The sequence below is a fragment of the Leucoraja erinacea genome, chromosome 35 (genome assembly GCF_028641065.1).
Source record: "Leucoraja erinacea ecotype New England chromosome 35, Leri_hhj_1, whole genome shotgun sequence".
Taxonomy (NCBI): domain Eukaryota; kingdom Metazoa; phylum Chordata; class Chondrichthyes; order Rajiformes; family Rajidae; genus Leucoraja; species Leucoraja erinaceus.
The window spans coordinates 11,579,111-11,600,894 of NC_073411.1; the positions used below are offsets into that span (position 1 = coordinate 11,579,111).

General features: G+C 48.9%; 1 protein-coding gene across 5 annotated transcripts in view; it reads left to right on the forward strand.

Annotated features, from left to right (window-relative positions):
* The window catches only part of LOC129713329 (methylcytosine dioxygenase tet3-like), a 154,981-nt gene that overhangs the window by 59,483 nt on the left and 73,714 nt on the right, over positions 1-21,784 (forward strand). The window contains exon 1 of one of the 5 annotated variants that reach the window (XM_055662306.1): positions 19,667-19,844. The exons of the other annotated variants lie outside the window; for them this stretch is intronic. The gene's annotated coding sequence lies outside the window, so the exon portion shown is untranslated. Of the gene's footprint in view, positions 1-19,666; positions 19,845-21,784 lie in introns of those variants that run through there. 5 annotated transcript variants of the gene reach the window in all.

Sequence of the window (21,784 nt, forward strand, 5' to 3'; positions counted from 1 at the left end):
ATCAATAAATTAATAAAAAATAACACTGCACAAAGAACGAGGACCTTAGTGCAGCCAAAAACAGCACTTAATTCATCAGTTAGTCACAAAATGCTGGAGTAACTCAGCGGGTCAGGCAGCAACTCTGGAGAAAGGAATAGGTGAGGTTTCAGGTTGAGACACTTCAGTCTGAAGAAGGGTCTCCAGACTGCTGCCTGTCTCCAGAGATGCTGCCTGACCCGCTGAGTTATTCCAGCAGTTTGTGTCTATCTTCAGATGAAACCAGCATCTGCTGTTAATTCCTACACAGTTCATCCATTGGTGTTGGGTTGTGTTCTTGTTCCGTGTGGCTTGTGCACAGCCGAAAGCTGTTGGACAACTTGTTCTATTTGATCTTCCGTTTGTGCATGTCGAGTCGATTGCATTAGTCGAAGCAGGGGGGGTTGCAATTTTCCACCCCTTGGGTTCTGTTCAAGATGTCTGATGTTTTTTTGGGAAGTGTGAAGAAGGGTTCTGACCCGAAAAGTTAGCCATCAGTCTAATGAAGGGTCCCGACCCAAAACACCAACTGTCCATTCACTCCGACCTGCTGAGTTCCTCCGGCACCTTGTTATTTGTTCTCATGATGCCATCATCTGCAGTTTCTTCTGCTGGCTTTGAACGGAGGTGCTATGTTTGCAAGCTGGGTCATGTTCTTGACATTCAAAATAGATGATCTGACCACTGTGATCACACTGTCCCAGACCAATAAATAACCCTGTTAACTTTGGTTTCATGTCTTTCCAGTTCGATTAAAAATAACCAAACCACTTCCTCACCATTTAGGTAGGGTGGTGTTTAAAAATAACCACTCAGTGGGGAGGTTGCATGGTGCAGTGAGTTTGAACACTTCAGGCCCTGGGCATGTGCTGTGTGGCAGAATTATATAGATTTTAAGGTCAGAAAGATTAATTCCAAAATGGTGCCCAACCCAGGTGACTCTTTGTGTACGAGCCACTGAAGCAGATCCACCATCACATATTACAATCGCTCCACGCTTTCAATAGACAATAGACAATAGGTGCAGGAGTAGGCCATTCGGCCCTTCCAGCCAGCACCGCCATTCAATGTGATCATGGCTGATCATCCCCGTTCCTGCCTTCTCCCCATATCCCCTGACTCCGCTATCAATAAGAGCCCCATCTAGCTCTCTTGAAAGTATCCAGAGAACCGGCCTCCACCTTGCAGAGAATCCCACAGACTCGCCACTCTCTGTGAGAAAAAGTGTTTCCTCGTCTCCGTTCTAAATGGCTTACCCCTTATTCTTAAACTGTGTGTGTGGCCCCTGGTTCTGGACTCCCCCAACATCGGGAACATGTTTCCTGCCTCTAGTGTGTCCAAACCCTTAACAATCTTCAATGAGATACCCCTCTCATCCTTCTAAACTCCAGATTGTAATCATGTGTTGTCTTTCCGTTGACTGGTCAGCACGCAACAAAAGCTTTTCACTGGACCTCGGTGGCTACTCGTGACAATATACCAAACTGAAACTGCATCTGATTTCAGAATTAATGGACTCCTGAACCATCAGTGAGAAAATAAAATGTTGAATGTTTCTTTAGATTTAGAATCGGGAGTTCATTGGATGTTTTCAAGAGAGAGATAGATTTAGGTCTTCAGGGCTGTCCCACTTTCACGACCTCTGCCGAGTTTGCCCTTGACTCGTACTCGCAGCATGGTCGTCACGAGGTCGTAGGTAGGTCGTAGCAGGCCGTGATACTAGTCGTAGGTACTCGTGGCATCAAGTAGGTCGGGGCGTTTTTCTAGCCTGATGCAAAATGTCCACGAGTAAAATAGGTCGTGAATTAGGTCGTGAAGGTGAGGCAGGCCCTCTAGGGCTAAAAGAATCAAGGGATATGGGGGAAAAAGCAGGAACGGGTTACTGATTTTAGATGATCAGCCAGGATCATATTCTCCCTCTTTCCCCTGACTCCACTATCTTTAAGAGCCCTATCTACCTCTCCCTTGAAAGTTTCCAGAGAACCGACCTCCACCGCCCTCTGAGGCAGAGAATTCCACACACTCACAACTCACCGAATGCCACCTATTTTTCTATGCGTCTATGTTTTCAGTATCGGGAAGTGATCAACAACTGTGTAGGTTTTTGTCCGGATGCCATCATACACCAATGATTTCCCAGCTGGGTGACTTGATGCTTCTCTGTGTCATTTTACCCAGACAGGATGAGCTCATGACTACTGAGCACCATTAAGGTGGCTCAGCAGTAGAGTTGCTGCCTTACTAAGCCAGAGTCCTGGGTTCGATCCCAACTACAGGTGCTGTCAGTACAGAGTTTGTACATTCTCCCCGTGGCCTGCATGGGTTTTCAGGGCATATAAAATTAACATATATAAACCCGTACAGACAGCACCCGTGGTCAGGATCGAACCTGGGTCTCTGATGCTGCAAGGCAGTAACTCTACCCTTACGCCACCGTACATGTGTACCAAAGTACAGTGAGATTCTTTGTTTGTATAAAGATCAGTATGAATATTGCCGTGCAGTACCGTACATAAGGAATAGGAACAGCCCACTGTATCTCTAAACTAAACTAAACTATTCCAAAGGTACACATAAAAACTGGAGAAACTCAGCGGGTGCAGCAGCATCTATGGAGCGAAGGAAATAGGCAACGTTTCGGGAAACCCTCCTCCCTTCATTTGGAAGAAGGGTTTTGGCCCGAAACGTTGCCTATTTCCTTTGCTCCATAAATGCTGCTGCACCTGCTGAGTTTCTCCAGCTTTTTTGTGTACCTTCGATTTTCCAGCATCTGCACAGTTCCTTCTTGAACACTAAACTAATCCAAATCTATCTTTCCCTCTCAACCCCATTCTCCTGCCTTCTCCCCATAAACCCTGGCACTAGTACTTATCCAAGTGCCGACCAGCGATCCCAGCACACTAACACTATCCAACACACTCTGGTCCATTTTACCAAAGCCAATTAAACTACAAACACCTGTATGTTTTTGGAGTGCGGAGGGAAGCCAGAGCAGGTCACGGGGAGGACTTTACAAACTCTGTACAGACACGCGCCCGTGATCAGAATCGAACCGGAGTCTCTGGTGCTGTCAGGCAGCAACTCTACCGCTGCGCAACCCTGCCCCGCCGTCAGCAAGGACTGTCCCTTTAAGGTTCTCCAGGATGGGCTGTCATTTTCCGCTGGGATCTAGTGTTGTGGCCAGGCCCCTTATTGGTCATGCTTCAGTGTTGCAGCTGCAATGTGAAATGGATTTAGCATGCGGATTGGCGTGGCTGTTGCGCGCTCAGAACCATGCAGCTGTGCAGCACAAGCACCCATTGTGGGTATCAGCTGCAGGAGTTGCCAATCAACCTCTCACCCCCATTTTCCTGCCTTCTCCCCCGTAAAATTTGACACTCGTACTAATCAAGATCCTGTCAATGCTGGAGTAACAGGCAACATCATCTCTGGAGAGAAGGAATTGGTGACGTTTTGGGTCTGAAGAAGGGTCTCGACCCGAAACATCACCCGTTCCTTCTCTCCAGAGATGCTGCCTGTCCCGCTGAGTTACTCCAGCATTTTGTGTCTATCTTCAGTGTAAACCGGCATCTGCAGTTCATTCCTACACACAAACCTGTCTGTTGCAATTCCTACCCATGGTCCAAACCAACTTGGATTTCAATCAGAGAACACATGTGGTGATGCGCCATGCTAGATGCACACACACATACACACACATACACACATACACACACACACGCACACACGCGCACACACACACATACACACACACGCACACGCACACGCACACACACACGCCGTGTGTCCCAGCAGATCCACCTGTTAAAAGATTGCGGTTTTGCACAACATGCAATTAAACAAGGCACAGGTGAGACCATGTCGAGTCCATATAACAATTACAGCACGGAAACAGGCCATCTCGGCCCTTCTAGTCCATGCCGAGCACTTACTCTCACCTAGTCCCATCTACCTGCACTCAGACCATAACCCTCCATTCCTTTCCCATCCATACACCTATCCAATTTATTTCAAAATGATAAAATCGAACCTGCCTCCACCACTTCCACTGGAAGCTCATTCCACACAGCCACCACTCTCTGAGTCGTGGAGTCAAACATTGTCTGAGATGGGGCCCTTCAGCCCAACTTGTCCATGCCGACCAAAATGCCCCATCCAAGCCAAACCAATTTGCCCACGATTGGCCCATATCCCTCTCAACAGTTCCTATCTATGCACCTGCCTATAGGTCTCACCATCGTCCCTGCCTCAACAACCCCCTCTGGCTCCTCAAGGTCCTTCCACACACCCACCACCCTGGTGCGGTTCCCGGAGGTTGCAGGTGGTTGCCGGAGGTTGCAGGTAGTGGAAGCAGGTAGGGAGACTGACAAAAACCTCCGGGAACCGCACGGAAACCTTGGGTGGGGCGCAAAGTCTCCAGAGGTTTCCGTTCAGGTTTCCAAAGTGGGACAGGGGCATAAGACAGCCACGTTAAAAATTTCAGGCAATTCTTGAAGAGTTATTTGCCAGGATTCGAAGACAGGGAATGTTTAGGCAAGGTATAGCAGAAGGTTGAGGGGTGATCTTCTGGAGGTGTATGAAGTCAAGAGGGAACTAGTTCCACGGAAGATAGACACAAAAAGCTGGAAAAAAAATCAAAGGGCTGGTTACCAAAATATTTGGGGAGAAGGCAGGAAAATGGGGTTGAGAGGGAAAATAGATCATCCATGGCAGAGCACACTTGATGGGCCGAATGGCCTAATTCTACTCCTATGGCCTTAAATGGCTGGGGTAAATGGCTTCGGAAAGTTGCCTCACATTTTCCCCCTGATGGTTTCTGAAGGCTCAGCTCCACGTTGCCTGATGTCACACACACACACACATCAAGCCGGTGTGGTAGCTGGAAGGTGTGGCGTTTATAGTAAACATTGCGGCTTATGGCTGGAGGTCGGGTCGGAAATGTCGCTGCTCCTGATTGTAAATGATGAGTGGAGACGCTGAGCTGTGAGTGTTGCTGTGTGCGCTCGGTCTCACACACACACACACTGTGTGCGCGGAGAGCAGTCTCCGTCTCGAGGCGGGGAAGTCCCCACGTCCCCACCCCCCCCTTCTTCCTCTCCGTGGCTAGGCTGAGTCGGGGAGCAGGAAACGCTGACGATGTCACAGCCCATGCTGGTGCCTCACAGCAATGGTTAGGACCTGCTCAGTCCAATCCAAAGGCACCCACGTACGTTCAGAACCGCCGCTGGTCTGCACGCTTGCGTCTAAGCACGGACATCACAAGACGGAGAGAACCCCTTTACCTCCTCGTCTGATGCTTAGTGGAGGGGGAAAGGGGGGGGGGGCACTTGTGGTGATGTAATATCCAGCTGAGCACATCGTTTACTGTAACGAGGACCAGAGTCTGAAATTTGTGAATCACAGGTTTTAAGGGAACATTATGACGGTCGATATTGGAAAATCAAATCTTCTGCACGTGTGAATATAAAGTAGATCGAATATTCTGCCATTCGATGCATCGGAGAGAAATCACCACTTCCTTCTTCATCTCCGCTGGCCTCGTGAGATCCAATCTTTTTATTTTAAATGAGAAGCGATTGGCACCATAACTTTTCAGCGGGACATTTAGCAGGAGTAAGTTGTCGGTGAATCTTTATTTTCGTGAGAGAGGGAGGGAGCCTCATGTATCGGAGAGGTTTTCAACCACAGCCATCTTTCCATCCCTTTCTCTCATGTCTGTGGGTAAGTACTTCACTTTGTGAATAATGCATGTTGTCTTAGCCACGGAACGTCTGTACTAATGACACCAGCTTGTAACATGATTGCTCATCTTTCCCGATGTTGGGGAAGCCCAGAACTAGGGGTCACACAGTTTAAGGATAAGAGGGAAGTCTTTTAGGACCGAGATGAGAAAATCATTTTTCACACAGAGAGTGGTGAATCTGTGGAACTCTCTGCCACAGAAGGTAGTTGCGGCCACAGTTCATTGGCTATATATAAGAGGTAATTAGATGTGGCCCTTGTGGCTAAATGGGTCAGGGGGTATGGAGAGAAGGCAGGTACAGGATACTGAGTTGGATGATCAGCCATGATCATATCGAATGGCGGTGCAGGCTTGAAGGGCCGAATGGCCTACTCCTGCACCTATTTTTTATTTTTCTATGTTTCCGATTCAGAGTAGGGGATTGAGTGTAGAAGTTGGGAGGTCACGGTGCAGTTGTATAGGACCGTTGGTGAGACCGCATTTTAAAGTATTGTGTTCAGTTCTGGGCACCATGTTATAGGAAAGATGCTGTCAAGCTGGAAAGGGTACAGATAATAGACACAAAAAGCTGGAGTAACTCAGCGGGACAGGCAGCGTCTGTGGAGAGAAGAAATATAGAAGTATATTTGAGTATAGAAGCTGGGATGTAATGTTAAAATTGTACAAGGCATTGGTGAGACCAAATCTGGAGTATGGGGTACAATTTTGGTCGTCAAATTATAGGAAGGATGTCAACAAAATAGAGAGAGTACAGAGGAGATTTACTAGAATGTTGCCTGGGTTTCAACAACTAAGTTACAGAGATAGGTTGAATAAGTTAGGTCTTTATTCTCTGGAGCGCAGAAGGTTAAGGGGGGACCTGATAGAGGTCTTTAAAATGATGAGAGGGATAGACAGAGTTGATGTGGACAAGCTTTTCCCTTTGAGAATAGGGAAGATTCAAACAAGGGGACATGACTTCAGAATTAAGGGACAGAAGTTTAGGGGTAATATGAGGGGGAACTTCTTTACGCAGAGAGTGGTGGCGGTGTGGAATGAGCTCCCAGTGGAAGTGGTGGAGGCAGGTTCATTGGTATCATTTAAAAATAAATTGGATAGGCATATGGATGAGAAGGGAATGGAGGGTTATGGTACGAGTGCAGGCAGGTGGGACTAAGGGGAAAAAAATTTGTTCGGCATGGACTTGTAGGGCCGAGATGGCCTGTTTCCGTGCTGTAATTGTTATATGGTTATATGGTTATATATAGTTATATGGTTAAATGGGTGCCATTTCTGGTCAACACCCTTCTTCAGACCCGAAATGTCACCCATTCCTTCCCTCCAGAGACGATGTCTGACCCTCTGAGTTACTCCAGCATTTTGTGTTTATCTTTGGTTTAAACCAGCATCTGCAGTTCCTTCCTGCACAAGGGTAGAGAGAGGATTTAAAAGAATGTTGCCAGGACTAGAGGGTCTGAGCTTTTGGGAGAGGATGCGTAGGCTGGGACTCTATTCCTTGGAGCGCAGGAGGATGAGGGGAGATCTTTTGAGGTGTATAAAATCCTGGGAGGAATAGATCGAGTTGGTGAACAGAGCCTCTTGCCCAGGATAAGTGAGTCGAGGACCAGGGAACATAGGTTTATGGTGAAGGGGAAAAGATTTTAAATGAATCTGAGGGTAACCTTTTCAAACAAAAGGCGGTGGGTGTATGGAACGAGCTGCCAGAAGAGGTCGTTGAGGCAGGGACTATCCCGACATTTAAGAAACAGACAGGTACATGGATAGGACAGGCTTGGAGGGATATGGGCCAAAAGCGGGCAGGTGGGACTAGTGTAGCTGGAACATGTGGTCAAGTTGGGCTGAAGGGCCTGTTTCCACACTGTATCGCTCTGTGACATCATATTATAATGAAGCTCATTTTTTTCTCATATGGAAACATTAGCATATATTTTAATAGTTATAAACTATATGGTCAAATTACCATGATTTTACATTGACCTATTTATGTGTAGAATGAAATGCAGACGCAATTATGTGCATCTCAGCCCCTCATAGAATTTTTATATTTCGTAACAATTTGCTGCAGAGATATCGATGTCAATTTTTTTTTTTTAATTTATAGTTGACAGGAAATACTAATTCTTTGAAATAATTTCTTTCCATCTGTACAATCTTTGATGTAAAACTAAGAAAAGGGTTTTTTTTAAATGTGGCTGGTGAAGGAAATCTTATTTTGTCTTCAACTTCTGCAATTTACCTTCATTGTGAAACCCACAAATTGCTACGAAATATAAAAATTCGATAAAAACCCGAAATGTTAAATGGTTGCTGGCATTAATTAGGCAGCAAATCGCTGCTTCTGTGTGGGGTAACAAAGTTGACCGTTGGCCCGGTGTAAACCTACATATGACAAATAAAAACTGTACTGAAATACTACAATCGAATTGAGGAAAATGACTGGACTTTGGAAATGGCAGCAAAAATATGGTGGCACCCGATCACGTAAATATTCTAAAATAACTTCACTGTGCAGTTGCACAGGTGACAAATAAACCACCGTTGACCCGATTGTAAATAAATCTCAATGCTGATTTATTAAATCAGTTTAGTTTAAGAGATATAGCGTGGATACACCGAGTCCGCTCTAACCAGCGATCCCCGCACACGCTCACTATCCTACACGCACTAGGAACAGTTTACAATTATACCAGACCAATTAACCTACAAACCTGTACGTCTTTGGAGGAAACTGGAGCACCCGGAGAAAACCCATGCGGGGGGGGGGGAAACGTACAAACCCTGTGCCAGACGGCACCCGTTGTCAGGATTGAACCCGGGTCTCTGGCGCTCCTAATGTCCCTGTCCCACTTAGGAAACCTGAACGGAAACCTCTGGAGACTTTGCGCACCACCCAAGGTTTCCGTGCGGTTCCCGGAGGTTGCAGGTGGTGGAAGCAGGTAGGGAGACTGACAAAAACCTCCGGGAACCGCTCGGAAACCTTGGGTGGGGCGCAAAGTCTCCAGAGGTTTCCGTTCAGGTTTCCTAAGTGGGACAGGGGCATAAGGCAGCAACTCTACCGCTGCGCCACCGTGCCTGCGACTGCTGTGATCTGGGTCACGGTTCTGCAGAAGACCCTTCCCTCATGCTCATTGTGATGGGCCCAGCCTTCGACTGCTGCCAGAAGTTGATATGGAATGAGTGTGAAGGAACTGCAGATGCTGGTTTAAACCAAAGATAGACACAAAAAGTTGGGGTAACTCAGCGGGCCAGACAGCGTCTCTGGAGAGAAGGAATGGGTGATGTTTGGGTGGAGACCCTTCTTCAGAAGTCTGTGCTGTGCTGTAAGGCAGCAACTCTACCAATACACCACCGTGACAAATGCTTTACATTTTTGCTCTGGTTGAACGAGGACACTGCACCTCCTGTTTTCCACGTGCCACAGGAACTTCAGGACGTTTCTGTGCTGGATAGCAAACAAACAAAGTTTTGCACTATCTCGGTACAGTAGACAATGATAACATGATACCAAACCACCACAGTCTGCACCCATTCCCTCCACGACACTGCCCCTCTATCCAGCCCCCCTCCACCTATATCCCTCCCTCTGGCTATACATTCCACTCCCCTTCTCTCCTGACCCTGCCACCCTTTTGTCTTCTTATCATCTCGGGTTTTGTCCACCCATCTGCTGATGAAACCATGAGTTACTTGTATCAACCTACCACTAGCGAGTTATGTATCCCCTCCCCTCCCCCTCCCCTCCCCTCCACCTCTCTTCCAGCTTTCCTGCACCCTAATCCCCCGGTACCGGTAGAGTTGCTGCCTTACAGTGCCAGAGACCCGGGTTCGATCCCAACTGGGTGCTGTCTGTTCTTTGTTCGTTCTCCCCGTGACCTGCATGGGTTTTCTCCGAGATCTGTGGTTTCCTCCCACGCTCCAAAGACGGACGGGTTTGTAGGGCTAATTGGCTTGATAGAAACGTAAATTGTCCCTAGTGTGTGTATTGTGGTGTTAATGTGCGGGGATTACTGGATGGGGCAAGCTCGATGGGCCGAAGGGCCTGTTCCGTGCTGCACCTTTAAACTAAAGATGCTGCCTGAGCCACTGAGTTACTCCAGCACTTTATGCTTTACCTAGTGCCAATCTCTGCTGACTACACCTCACCCAGCGAATGTGCCTGAAGCCGAGAAACTCTGGGAGTTCGAGAGAGCAAAGGGCACCTCATCCAGTGACGACTGCAATTCTGCGACCTCACACCAGAGGTAGACCACTGTTCCCTCTGTGGTAAGAGCTGTGGGCAAACCAATTCCACCGGCTGCTTGTGGCATCGACAGTATGAATGTTCCCAAGATGCTGTTGTCAAAATGCTGGCCTAACTCAGCGGGACAGGCAGCGTCTCTGGAGAGAAGGAGTGGGTGACGTTTTGGGTCCCATACCCTTCTTCAGACCCTCAGAGTCTAAAGCTATGCTGTGAGGCAGCAACTCTACCACTACGCCACCATGCCTAATTCTCTGTGCATTTTCGCTCTGTTTGAACGAGGCCACTGCACCTTTGGAAAGAAGGAATGGGTGATGTTTCGGGTCTGGACCCTTCTTCAGACCGAGTTACACCAGCATTTTCACAATCATAATCATATTTTATTAGCCAAGTATATTTTGCAACATTTGAGGAATTTTTTAATTTTTATTAGAAGTCGGTACAATCATATGGCACCAAAGTGCCTAATATATATTTTCATAATACATTTTATGTACAGCTTCTTAGTTTTTTTTGTTATAATAAAGATAACAATAAGAAAAAGAAAATAGATAGTAAAGATTAGAAAGACGTGACGTATATATAGTGTGTGAAGAAGAAGATAAAAGGCGGATGAGTGAAGAAAGGTTAGGAAAATAAAATAGGACATAAAGAAAAGGAGATCATTGTTTAACATTCGAGGAATTTGATGTCCCATCCAGTCATACCAATAAAAAGCAACAGAACACACAAAATACATTTTAACATAAACATCCACCACAGTGACTCCTCCACATTCCTCACTGTGACAGAAGGCCAAAAAAAGTTCAACCTCGTCCCTTTGTTCTCGGGGGGCTTCGAGGCTTCCGTTGATGGGGCGATCTTGGCTCCCGTAGCCGGTGGTCGAGCCCTCCGAGTCGGGGCGACCAAACTCCCGCATGGGGAGGATGTCAGCTTTTGTGTCTACAGTTTAAACCAGCATCTGTATTTCCTTCCTACACATGAATGCTCCTACTTGGGTTCTCAGCCACGATGCATCATCGACTGCAGGTAATCCACTCCAACAGAACATCGAGTCATCCACACCCACCTCTCTGCCCACAACTCTCATTACTCCCTCTTTAAATTCCGACAAAGCTTTCTCTACGTGCTGGAGCTGAGCGTGTGAGTAGGTGGTTTTCGGTGTGTCATGCGGTGTGAGGCCAGGGCAGTCGGAGCCGTTGAGCACCAGCCAAAGTGTCACTTTGTGCTTCTGTTCTCTTCCTCCGGAGAGATCACTGGGGAACGACAGCAAAATTGTTCCGTGGGCCCAAGTCTGTAAAGAACATGAGGAACAGCTCCAGCAGCGGAGGCTTCACACACACACACACACACACACACACACACACACACACACACACACACACACACACACACACACACACACACACACACACACACACATACACACACACACTCACACACACACACACATACACACACACACGCACACACACACACACACACACACACACACACACACACACACACACACACACACACACACACACACACACACACACACACACACACACGCACACGCAGCGAATTGTGGACACTGCCCAAACCCTCACACAAACCACCCTCACTTCCGTTGATTCCATTTATACCTCGGCAAGGCAAGCAACACAATCTAGGACGAGGCACAACCTGGCCTCCCCTCTCCAATCGGGCAAAAGGTATAGAAGTGTGAAAACGCACAACTCCAGATTCAGGGACTGTTTCTTCCCAGCTGTGAGGGAGTTAGACGTGGCTAAAGGGATCAGGGGGTACGGAGAGAAGGCAGGTACTGGATACTGAGTTGGATGATCAGCAATGATCATATTGAATGGCGGTGCAGGGCCGAATGGCCTACTCCTGCACCTATCTTCTATGTTTCAGATTCAATTCAGATTCAACTTTAATTCTCATTGTCAGTGTACAGTACAGAGACAACGAAATGCAGTAGTTTCTATGTTTCTATGTTATCAGGCAACTGAATCATCCTACCACAACCAGAGAGCTGTCCTGAACTACTATCTACCTCATTGGTGACCCTCGGACTATCTGTGATCGGACTTTACTGCACTTGCACTAAATATTATTCATGCTATCCTCTACACTGTGGACGGCTCAATTGTAATCATGTACAGTCTTGCTGCTGACTAGTTAGCACGGTGCCTCATTGGAGATAGACAAAAGTGCTGGAGAAACTCAGCGGGTGCAGCAGCATCTATGGAGCGAAGGAAATAGGCAACGTTTCGGGTACCCGAAACGTTGCCTATTTCCTTCGCTCCATAGATGCTGCCGCACCCGCTGAGTTTCTCCAGCACTTTTGTCTATCTTCGATTTTCCAGCATCTACAATTCCTTCTTAAACACCTCATTGGTGACCCTTGGACTATCTTTGATCGGACTTTACTGGCTTTACCTTGCACTGAACGTTATTCCCTTATCCTGTATCTGTACGCTGTGAACGGCTCGATTGTAATCATGTATTGTCTTTCCGCTGACTGGTTAGCACGCAACAAAAGCTTTTCACTGTACCTCGGTCGATGTGACTATTCTAGTTTCGTTTAGAGATACAGCACGGAAACAGGCCCTTCGGCCTGCCAGGTCCGTGCTGACCAGCGATCCCCACTCATTAGCCATGATCAAATTGAATGGCGGTGCAGGCTCGAAGGGCCGAATGGCCTACTCCTGCGCCTATTTTCTATGTTTCTATTAACACTAGCCTACACCCACTAGAGACATTTTTTACATTTTTACCAAGCCAATTAACCTACAAACCTGTACATCTTTGGAATAGACAATAGGTGCAGGAGTAGGCCATTCGGCCCTTCTAGCCAGCACCGCCATTCAGTGTGATCATGGCTGATCATCCCCAATCAGTACCCCGTTCCTGCCTTCTCCCCATATCCCCTGACTCCGCTATTTTTAAGAGCCCTATCTAGCTCCCTCTTGAAAGCATCCAGAGAACCTGCCTCCACCGCCCTCTGTGGCAGAGAATCCCACAGACTCACCGCTCTCTGTGAGGAAAAAGTGTTTCCTCGTCTCCGTTCTAAATGGCTGACTCCTTATTCTTAAAGAGGATGTGGGAGGAAACCGAAGATCTCGGAGAAAACCCACGCAGGTCACGGGGAGAACGTACAAACTCTGTACAGACAGCGCCCGTAATCGGGATGGAACCCGGGTCTCCAGCGCTGCATTCGCTGTAAGGCAGCAACTCTACCGCTGTGCCACCGTGACTGCCTAAATAAACTAAACTGAAACTGAAAGTGAAAGTGACCAGGCATCGTAGCGTTGTGCCTTGTTGGGCAGTGAATGATCTTGGCTCCATGCCATTGCGGATGAAATGGGCTCCTCAGCTCTGCGCACACTCGGGGAGATCGAGACTTGTTTCCGAAGTTACTTTGTTACAAGGGATGAAAACAGGCTTTTAATGTATAAATAATTAAATAAAATTAGCCAGTGATCACAGGCTAAGTGGACATAGTGCTCGGGTCGTGCTGAGATGCTGACGTAAGTGTATGATTTATTTGTGGTGTCTCCTGTTGTGTTGCTGGGTGAACAAGACACTGGATGCTGTTCAATGCAGGTCTGTGACGAATTGGAATCTGTGGTGTACTGGAAGGATGGGTAAAATGCAAACCATTGCCACTGAGATATCGTTGTCAAATGGAAGAAAAATAGCTGGAGTAACTCAGCGGGACAATAGACAATAGGTGCAGGAGTAGGCCATTCAGCCCTTCGAGCCAGCACCGCCATTCAATGTGATCATGGGACAGGCAGCATCTCTGGAGAGAAGGAAAGGGCCGAGACCCTTCTTCAGACTAGCCAGGGAAAAAGGAAACGAGAGATATACATGATGATGTAGATAGATAAAGAACAATGAATGAAAGATATGCAAAAAAGTCACAATGTTGAACTAAACAGGCCATTGTTAGCTGTTTGTTGGGTGAAAACGAGAAGCTGGTGTGATTTGGGTTGGGGAGGGATGGAGAGAGAGGGAATGCCGGGGTTACTTGAAGTTGGATAAATCAATATTCATACCACTGTAAGCTGCCCAAGCGACATATGAGATGCTGTTCCTCCCTATTTGCGTTGAGCCTCACTCTGACAATGGAGGAGACCTTCTGTGAAATCTCCTGTAGGAGTTAAATGTTTCTTTTAGATCGAGATGACCTTCACACAGCCAGTATTTTTATTCTGTAACTATTGGCATTTGAAACAATGGGGATCTATCTGCAACTGTGATAACAGAAAGTGCCATAGCAACATCAACGTTACTTGTGGGTAGCACAGAAGTGCCAGTGATCTGAGTTTCAATCCTGACTTTTGCTGCTGTCTGTGTGGAGTTTGCAGGTTCACCTTGTAAACACGTGGGCTCTCCCCAGGTGCTCTGGGTTCCTCCCCACATCAATAAATAAGCAGATAAAGTGCAAATAAACAGATAATGGGCTATTAATGTTCAGAGATTTGTTTCAGTTGAGTTTAACAGCCTGATGGCTGTGGGGAAGTAGCTATTTCTGAACCTGGACGTTGCAGTCTTCAGGCTCCTGTACCTTCTACCTGAAGGTAGTAGGGAGATGAGTGTGTGGCCAGGATGGTGTGTGGGTCCTTGAAGATGCTGCCAGCCTTTTTGAGGCAGCGACTGTGATAGATCCCCTCGATGGTAGGGAGGTCAGAGCCGATGATGGACTGGGCAGTGGTCACTACTTTTTGTAGTCTTTTCCGCTCCTGGGCGCTCAAGTTGCCGAACCAAGCCACGATGCAACCGGTCAGCATGCTCTCTACTGTACACGAGTCATTGATCGTAAGTTGGTCAGAGGTGGTTATTTTTTAATGCTATTTATTCCGTTCATTGTTTGAAATGCCATGATCCCACAGTCTCGGAGGGATGAGGTTTAGGCACTGCCCTTGGAACTGGCATCACTTCTGACTCCAGTCAGTCCTTTGGCAAGAAATGGCACGGTGGCGCAGAGGTAGAGTTGCTGCCTCACAGCGCCAGAGACCCAGGTTCAATTCTGACAACGGGTGCTGTCTGCACCTATTTTGTACGTTCTCCCCGTGACCTGCGTGGGTTTTCTCCAGGAGCTCCGGTTCCCTCCCGCACTCCAAAGATGTGCAGGTTTTGCTTGGTATAATTGTAAATTGTTCCCAGTGTGTGTAGGATAGTGTTAGTGTGCGGGGATCGCTGGTCTGCGCAGACTAAGTGGACAGAAGGCCCTGTCTCTGAATAAACTAACAAAGCCCTGTGTGTAGTTAAGAACTGCAGATGCTGGTTTAAATCGAAGGTGGACACGAAATGCTGGAGTAACTCAGCGGGACAGGCAGCATCGCTGGAGAGAAGGAATGAGTGATATTCCGTGCCCGAAACATCGCCCATTCCATCTCACCAGAGATGCTGCCCGTCCCACTGAGTTACTCCAGCATTTTGTGTCTAAGCAATCACCCTCTGACGGACTGAATTCCAGAGATTCAACACATCCTGTGCAAAAAATGTTTCCACATCTCATCCCTAAATGGTCGGCGAGGACTCGGTGGGCCGAATGGCCTGTTTCCGCGCAGTTTCTCTGAGCAATACTGAACACATTCAGCTTTGTTGGCTCTGCAGTGTGTTAGTAGAGATGGCCTGTCCCACTTTCATGACCTAATTCACAACCTTTTTTTACTCGTGGACATTTTTCATCGTGTTGCAAAAACGCCCCGACCTACTTGATGCCACGAGTACCTACGACTAGTATCACGACCTGCTACGACCTACCTACGACCTCGTTACGACCATGCTGCGAGTATGAGTCAAGGGCAAACACGGCAAAGGTCGTGAAAGTGGGACATACCCTTAACGCAGCAGTTGACTGTAATTATAGAATAAGTTGAAACGCCTGCATATTTCATCCGCACTGGTTTATATTACTGAGCATTTTTCCTGAGGGTATAAGTTCCAATTACCTGGATTGAGAAGGAGATCTACCAGTTGTACAGACTGACATAAATTACCTGCTTATCATGTCTACCTGTAATGGCCACTGAAGTTTTACAGAAGTATTTTGAGGAGTGTATTTTCTGTATCATTAATGTGATTAGCGTGTGGAGAGATAACATGAATTGCAACAGTTCTCTCTCAGAGCACAATGGATAATATGACAAAAATGCTACACACCTTTCAACCCTGAAACTGCAGCTTTGAGATGAAGTGTTTTACAGGGACCCACATATCTTATTTGAAAAGGGCTGTTCATCGCCTTGCGTGTCAAACGCATGCACCAAACACTTATCATGCGCCGTTGAAGGCTGCAATACGAGTTTCGGTCTCCTAATTTGACGAGGGACATTCTTGCTATTGAGGGAGTGCAGCGTTGGTTCACCAGGTTAATTCCCAGGGTGAAAGAATGGATCAACTGGGCTTGTATTCACTCGAATTTACAAGGATGAGAGGGATTCTTGTGGAAACATATACAATCCTTAAGGCTAGATGCAGGATAAATGGTCCCCATGTTGGGGAAGTCCAGGACCAGGGGTCACACAGTTTAAGAATAAGGGGTCGGCCATTTAGGACTGAGATGAGGAATAACTTTTTCAGCCAGAGAGTTGTGAATCTGTGGAATTCCCTGCCACAGAAGGCAGTGGAGGCCAATTCACTGGATGTATTCAAGAGAGTTAGATATAGCTCTTAGGGCTAACGGAATCAAGGGATATGGGGGGAAAATGCAGGAACGGGGTAATGGTTCTTGCTGATCAGCCATGATCATATTTAAGAAAGAACTGCAGATGATCTTATTGAATGGCGGTGCTGGCTCGAGGGGCTGAATGGCCCACCACTGCACCTATATTGTCTATGGTCGGCAGCTAAAACCAAGCACCATTCAGCAAATCTAGATACAAGGAACCGCAGAGGCTGGTGTACAATTAAAAAAAAAAAAAGACACAAAGTGCTGGAGTAACTCAGCGGGCCAGGCAGCATCTTTGGAGGGCATGGATAAGTGACATTCCGGGTCGGGACTCTTTTTCAGACTGATTTTGGTGGGGAGGGGAAGAGAGGTGGGGGGGTGGGACAAAGTCTGGGTAGAGATAGGTGGATATTTGAGCGGGGAGGGGGGGGATTTGGCAGATGGGTGGAGAAAGGCCAGAGATGAACAGACAAAGAGTAAAAGTGGTAGTATAAGTATATGTAGACCCATTTCTCCCTTCCCCCTTCCTACCTCCCCCCCTCCCATCTATATTCCTTCCCATTTCCTGCCTTTTCTATCCTTATCTCACACTTGTTATCTTTTTAGTTCTGGCCTTTGTCCATCCATCTGCTAATCAAAGACCCCCACACCCCCACCCCACTCTCGCCTATATCCAGCATATTCAGACTACCACCCCGACCCAAAGTGTTGCCTATCCACGTTCTCCAGAGATGCTCCCTGTCCCGCTGAATTACTCCTGTTCTCTGGATACTTTCAAGAGAGAGCTAGATAGGGCTCTAAAGATAGCGGAGTCAGGGGAATATGGGGAGAAGGCAGGAACGGGGTACTGATTGGGGATGATCAGCCGTGATCGCATTGAATGGCGGTGCTGGCTTGAAGGGCCGAATGGCCTACTCCTGCACCCATTGTTTTTGTAAACGGCATCCGCCAGTCCTTGTCCCACCTCATCTCTCTTCCAACTTTATCCATGACTATAATCTGTCTGACAAAGGATCTCCACCCGAAATGTCACCTGACCAGTGGGTCAGGCAGCATCTCGGGAGAACAAGGATGGAAACATAGACAATAGGTGGAGGAGTAGGCCATTCAGCCCTTCGAGCCTGCACCGCCATTCAATATGATCATGGCTGATCATCCAACTCGGTATCCTGTACCTGCCTTCTCTCCATACCCCCTGATCCCTTTAGCCACATCTAACTCCCTCTTAAATATAGCCAATGAACTGTGGCCTCAACTACCTTCTGTGGCAGAGAATTCCAGAGATTCACCACTCTCTGCGTGAAAAATGTTTTTCTCATCTCGGTCCTAAAAGATTTCCCCCTTATCCTTAAACTGTGTGACCCCTTGTTCTGGACTTCCCCAACATCGGGAACAATCTTCCTGCATCTAGCCTGTCCAACCCCTTAAGAATTTTGTAAGTTTCTATAAGATGGTCTGAAGAAAGTCACCTATGCATGTTGTCCAGAGATACATGCCTGACCTGCCGAGTTACGCCAGCACGTTGTGTCTGTCTGTAGTTCCTTGTGTCTACAGGAACTAAATCCAAACCACATTCAGGAAATGCAAAAAAAACGTGGACTTATTTTTTGGCTTTTAACGGCAGTCGAATTTTTCATCTTTAGAAAGCAAAGAGGCGCAGGCCCGTGTGGTGCTAAAACACGCCACAGTTTGTTGATAGACAGCAGGACTATATTCATGTTCGGCATCTTGAGTGGATTCCTTTTGCATCAGCTGTTGTGCGTTCAGCGGTTACATCAGAGCGGTTGCGAAGCTCCAATTTTTTTAATGGGATTTTTTTTTGGTGTAGTTGTCCATCAGCCTCAAGTTAGTGTTGAGGGAATGATGGCAGTGGCTGGAGTGCTGAGTCTCCAGCTACATCTGCACCCCGTCCCACCTGCATCTCCACCCTGTCCCACTGAGCGTGTAGATAGAGGCTCTATCTCCTACTCACCGGCCCTTTAAACACGTAGGGGCTAGGGCTTCTCTCTCACCCCCCCCCCCTCTCTCCCCCCCCTCCCCCCCCCCTCTCTCTCCCTCCCCCCCTCTGTCTCCCCCCCTCCCTCCTTCTTCCCCCTCCCCCCTCTCTCCCCCCCCCTCTCCCCTCCCTCCTCTCCCCCCCCCTCCTCCTCTCCCTCCTCCCCCCTCCTCCTCTCCCCCTCCTCTCCTCCTCTCCCCCTCCCCTCCCTCCCCCCCCTCCCTCCCCTCCCCACCCCTCCCCCTCTCTTCCCCCCCCTCCCCCCTCCCCCTCTCTTCCCCCCCCCCTCCTCTTCCCTCCCCCTCCTCTTCCCTCCCTCCCCCTCTCTTCCCTCCCTCCCCCCCCTCCTCTCTTCCCCCCCCCCTCTCCCCCTCCCTCCCCCTCTCCCCTCCCCCCCCTCCCCCCCCTCTTCCCTCTTCCCCCCCCCTCTCTTCCCTCCCCCCCTCTCTTCCCCCCTCCCCCCTCTCCCCTTCCCTCCCCCTCTCTCCCTCCCCCTCCCCCCCTCCTCTCCCCCCTCCCTCTCCCCCTCACTCCTCTTCCCCCCCCCCTCCTCTTCCCCCCCCCCCTTCTAACTATCAATCTATCTCTCATTCTCTGCCCCCCTCTCCCTCCTCTCTCTCTCCTCCCTCTCCTCTTTCTCTTCCCTCTCTCTCCCTTCCTCTCTCTATCTCCCTCTCGTTCTCTATCTCCTCCCTCTCCCTCTCTCTATCTCCTCCCCCCTCTCTTTCTCTCTGAGCATTTTAACAACCCGAGGTCGGGGGGGAGGGGAAAACCAAAGAAAACACCCACACACACAGACACCCCCCTCCCCCTCCCCGCTCCCCCCCTGCTCACGTTGCAACAGCGGCCAAACACAAGCCCGTGCACTCGCATCCAACCTAATTGTGGATTTGTGAAATTCCCCTTTTCTTATTTCCCCCCTCCCCTCTCGCTCTCTAGTTGGGGAGAAGGAGTAGTTTGCTTTGGACTCTGTACGTGCACTGTGTGACAGGGATAATGGCCCCGCCAGCTGTTAGGAGGGGGTGGATGGGAGGCGTTTTCAGGCTGAATAACTAAGCATATCACTGCTTCCTGCTTTTTGCTCTCAATTGTGGCTTCACGTTTACCCAGGGAGCCTACATGCTTTCAGCTTCCTTCCAATCCTTCATTTTGTAATCCTTTTTTTGTGGACTTGTAATATGTAAGTACGCTGTTACTCGCCTTTATTTTACCCAGCCTGTTTCTCTCTCGCCCTCTCCCTCTCACCCTCTCTCACACACATCCACTGCAGGAAAGAGAAATTAGTGCTAAAACCTGTTTCACCGCTGCTTTCACTGAAACCACAGGCGATTTAAATGCTTGCCATGTTGAGTGCTGTTGTGTTTGTGTATGTCAATGAAAGCTTTTATCTGCTGCAAACCTTCCAAGGCAGCATTGTGTTTAAAAAAAAAACCCTGACATGTGAAAATTCCAGTTGCACTATTTAACGTGGAGTTTGAAGTCCTCTTGTATTTTGGAATAACATCGCCTCCAACATTTTGTTTTATTTTGGGTTTTACATCCAGAGGCATTGCCCCGGCGTTTGCTTTTCTTTAAAAAAAAGAGAGAAATGCCTTAGGAATGTGGACTTCTTTTGACCTGCTTGCTCCATTTGATAGGGGCCAACTTAGCATGGGGTTTTTTTTTGTGGGGGGGGAATAATCTGCTAGTTTTAATGACCTTCCCGGGTACAACTGACGTGGGATGATGCCCTTGGTACAGTTTCAACTCCCCTCCAGTCTGCCCCCCGGCTTAAAGAAATGAACTGTCAAAAGGGCAGCACCAAGAATGTAATAACTTTTTTATTTCTGGAATGTTACACAGCCATGTCTAACCCCACAGGTCACTGCACGCTTCCTCTCACTGCAACGCTGGCTTGTTAGAAGTACACGGGGGCTGGATGCATGATTAAATTATCCTGCTAAATTATTGAAATTACCCCCCCCCCCCCAAGACTTTGTTATTAGCCCTTACGCCAATGGCCACAAGAGGCTTGCTGTTGATTCACTATAAGATAAGGCAACGTGAATGCAGTTTTTAACTGCAGAGATTACGCCTCGAGTATGTTGCGTGTTTATGAAATGCCTTCTGTGAGTAATCTAATGAGACAAAGGAAACTGAGACGGTCATATGCTTAAAACGCATTGAACTATCACGGATCCGATCAAGCGAGAATCTTACCGGGCTTTGCCCTGCTTTGCCTGGGCTAATGATGAACAGTAATAGTTTTTCTGTGTGTGTGTGTGTGTGAGTGTCCCCGAGGTTACTGGTGTCGGCATGAGACGGTTCTTGCCGAAGCTGCTGCAAAAAAGGCAGTCGGAAAGATGACATTCTGCTCCAATTGTCAAAGGCTCCCCCCTCCCTCTGCCCCCCCCCCCCTGCCCCCCTCTCTCCCCCCCCCCCTGCCCCCCCTCTCTCCCCCCCCCCACTACCTACAAAACCTACACCCTCCACTCTCTCTCCCCCCCCACCCCTCTCTGCCCCCCCCTCCTCTCCCCCCCCCCCTCCTCCTCCCCCCCTCCTCCTCTCCCCCCCTCCCCTCTCCCCCCCCTCCTCCCTCCCCCCCCCTCCTCCTCTACCCATCTTCTCCCCCCCCCCCCCCCCCCTCCCCCCCCCCTCCCCCCCCCTCTCCCCCCCTCCTCCTCTCCCCCCCCCCCTCCTCCTCTCCCCCCTCCTCCCTCTCCCCCCCCCTCTCTCCCCCCCACTTCCCTCTGCCCCCCCTCCTCTCCCCCCCCTCTCTGCCCCCCACCCCTCTTCTCCCCCCCCCCACCTCTCCTCCCCCCCACCCTCTAACCTGCCCCCTCCTCTCCCCCCCCCTCTCCCCCCCTCTCCCTATCTCCCTCTCCCTCCCTCCCCCCTCTCCCTCTCCCTCTCTCCCCCCTCTCCCTCTCCCCCCCCTCCTCCTCTCCCCCCTCCCTCTTCTCCCCCCCTCTGCCCCCCTCCCCCTTTACTCTCCTCTCCTCTCCCCCCCCCCTCCTCCCTCTCTCCCCTCCCTCTCTCTCCATGCTGGCTATAATCGCACGGAGAAGGCAGGAACATCCAGGCAGACTTGGTGCTTAGTCAGATAGAAAAACGAAGTGGCAGCACAAGCAGAAATGGGCC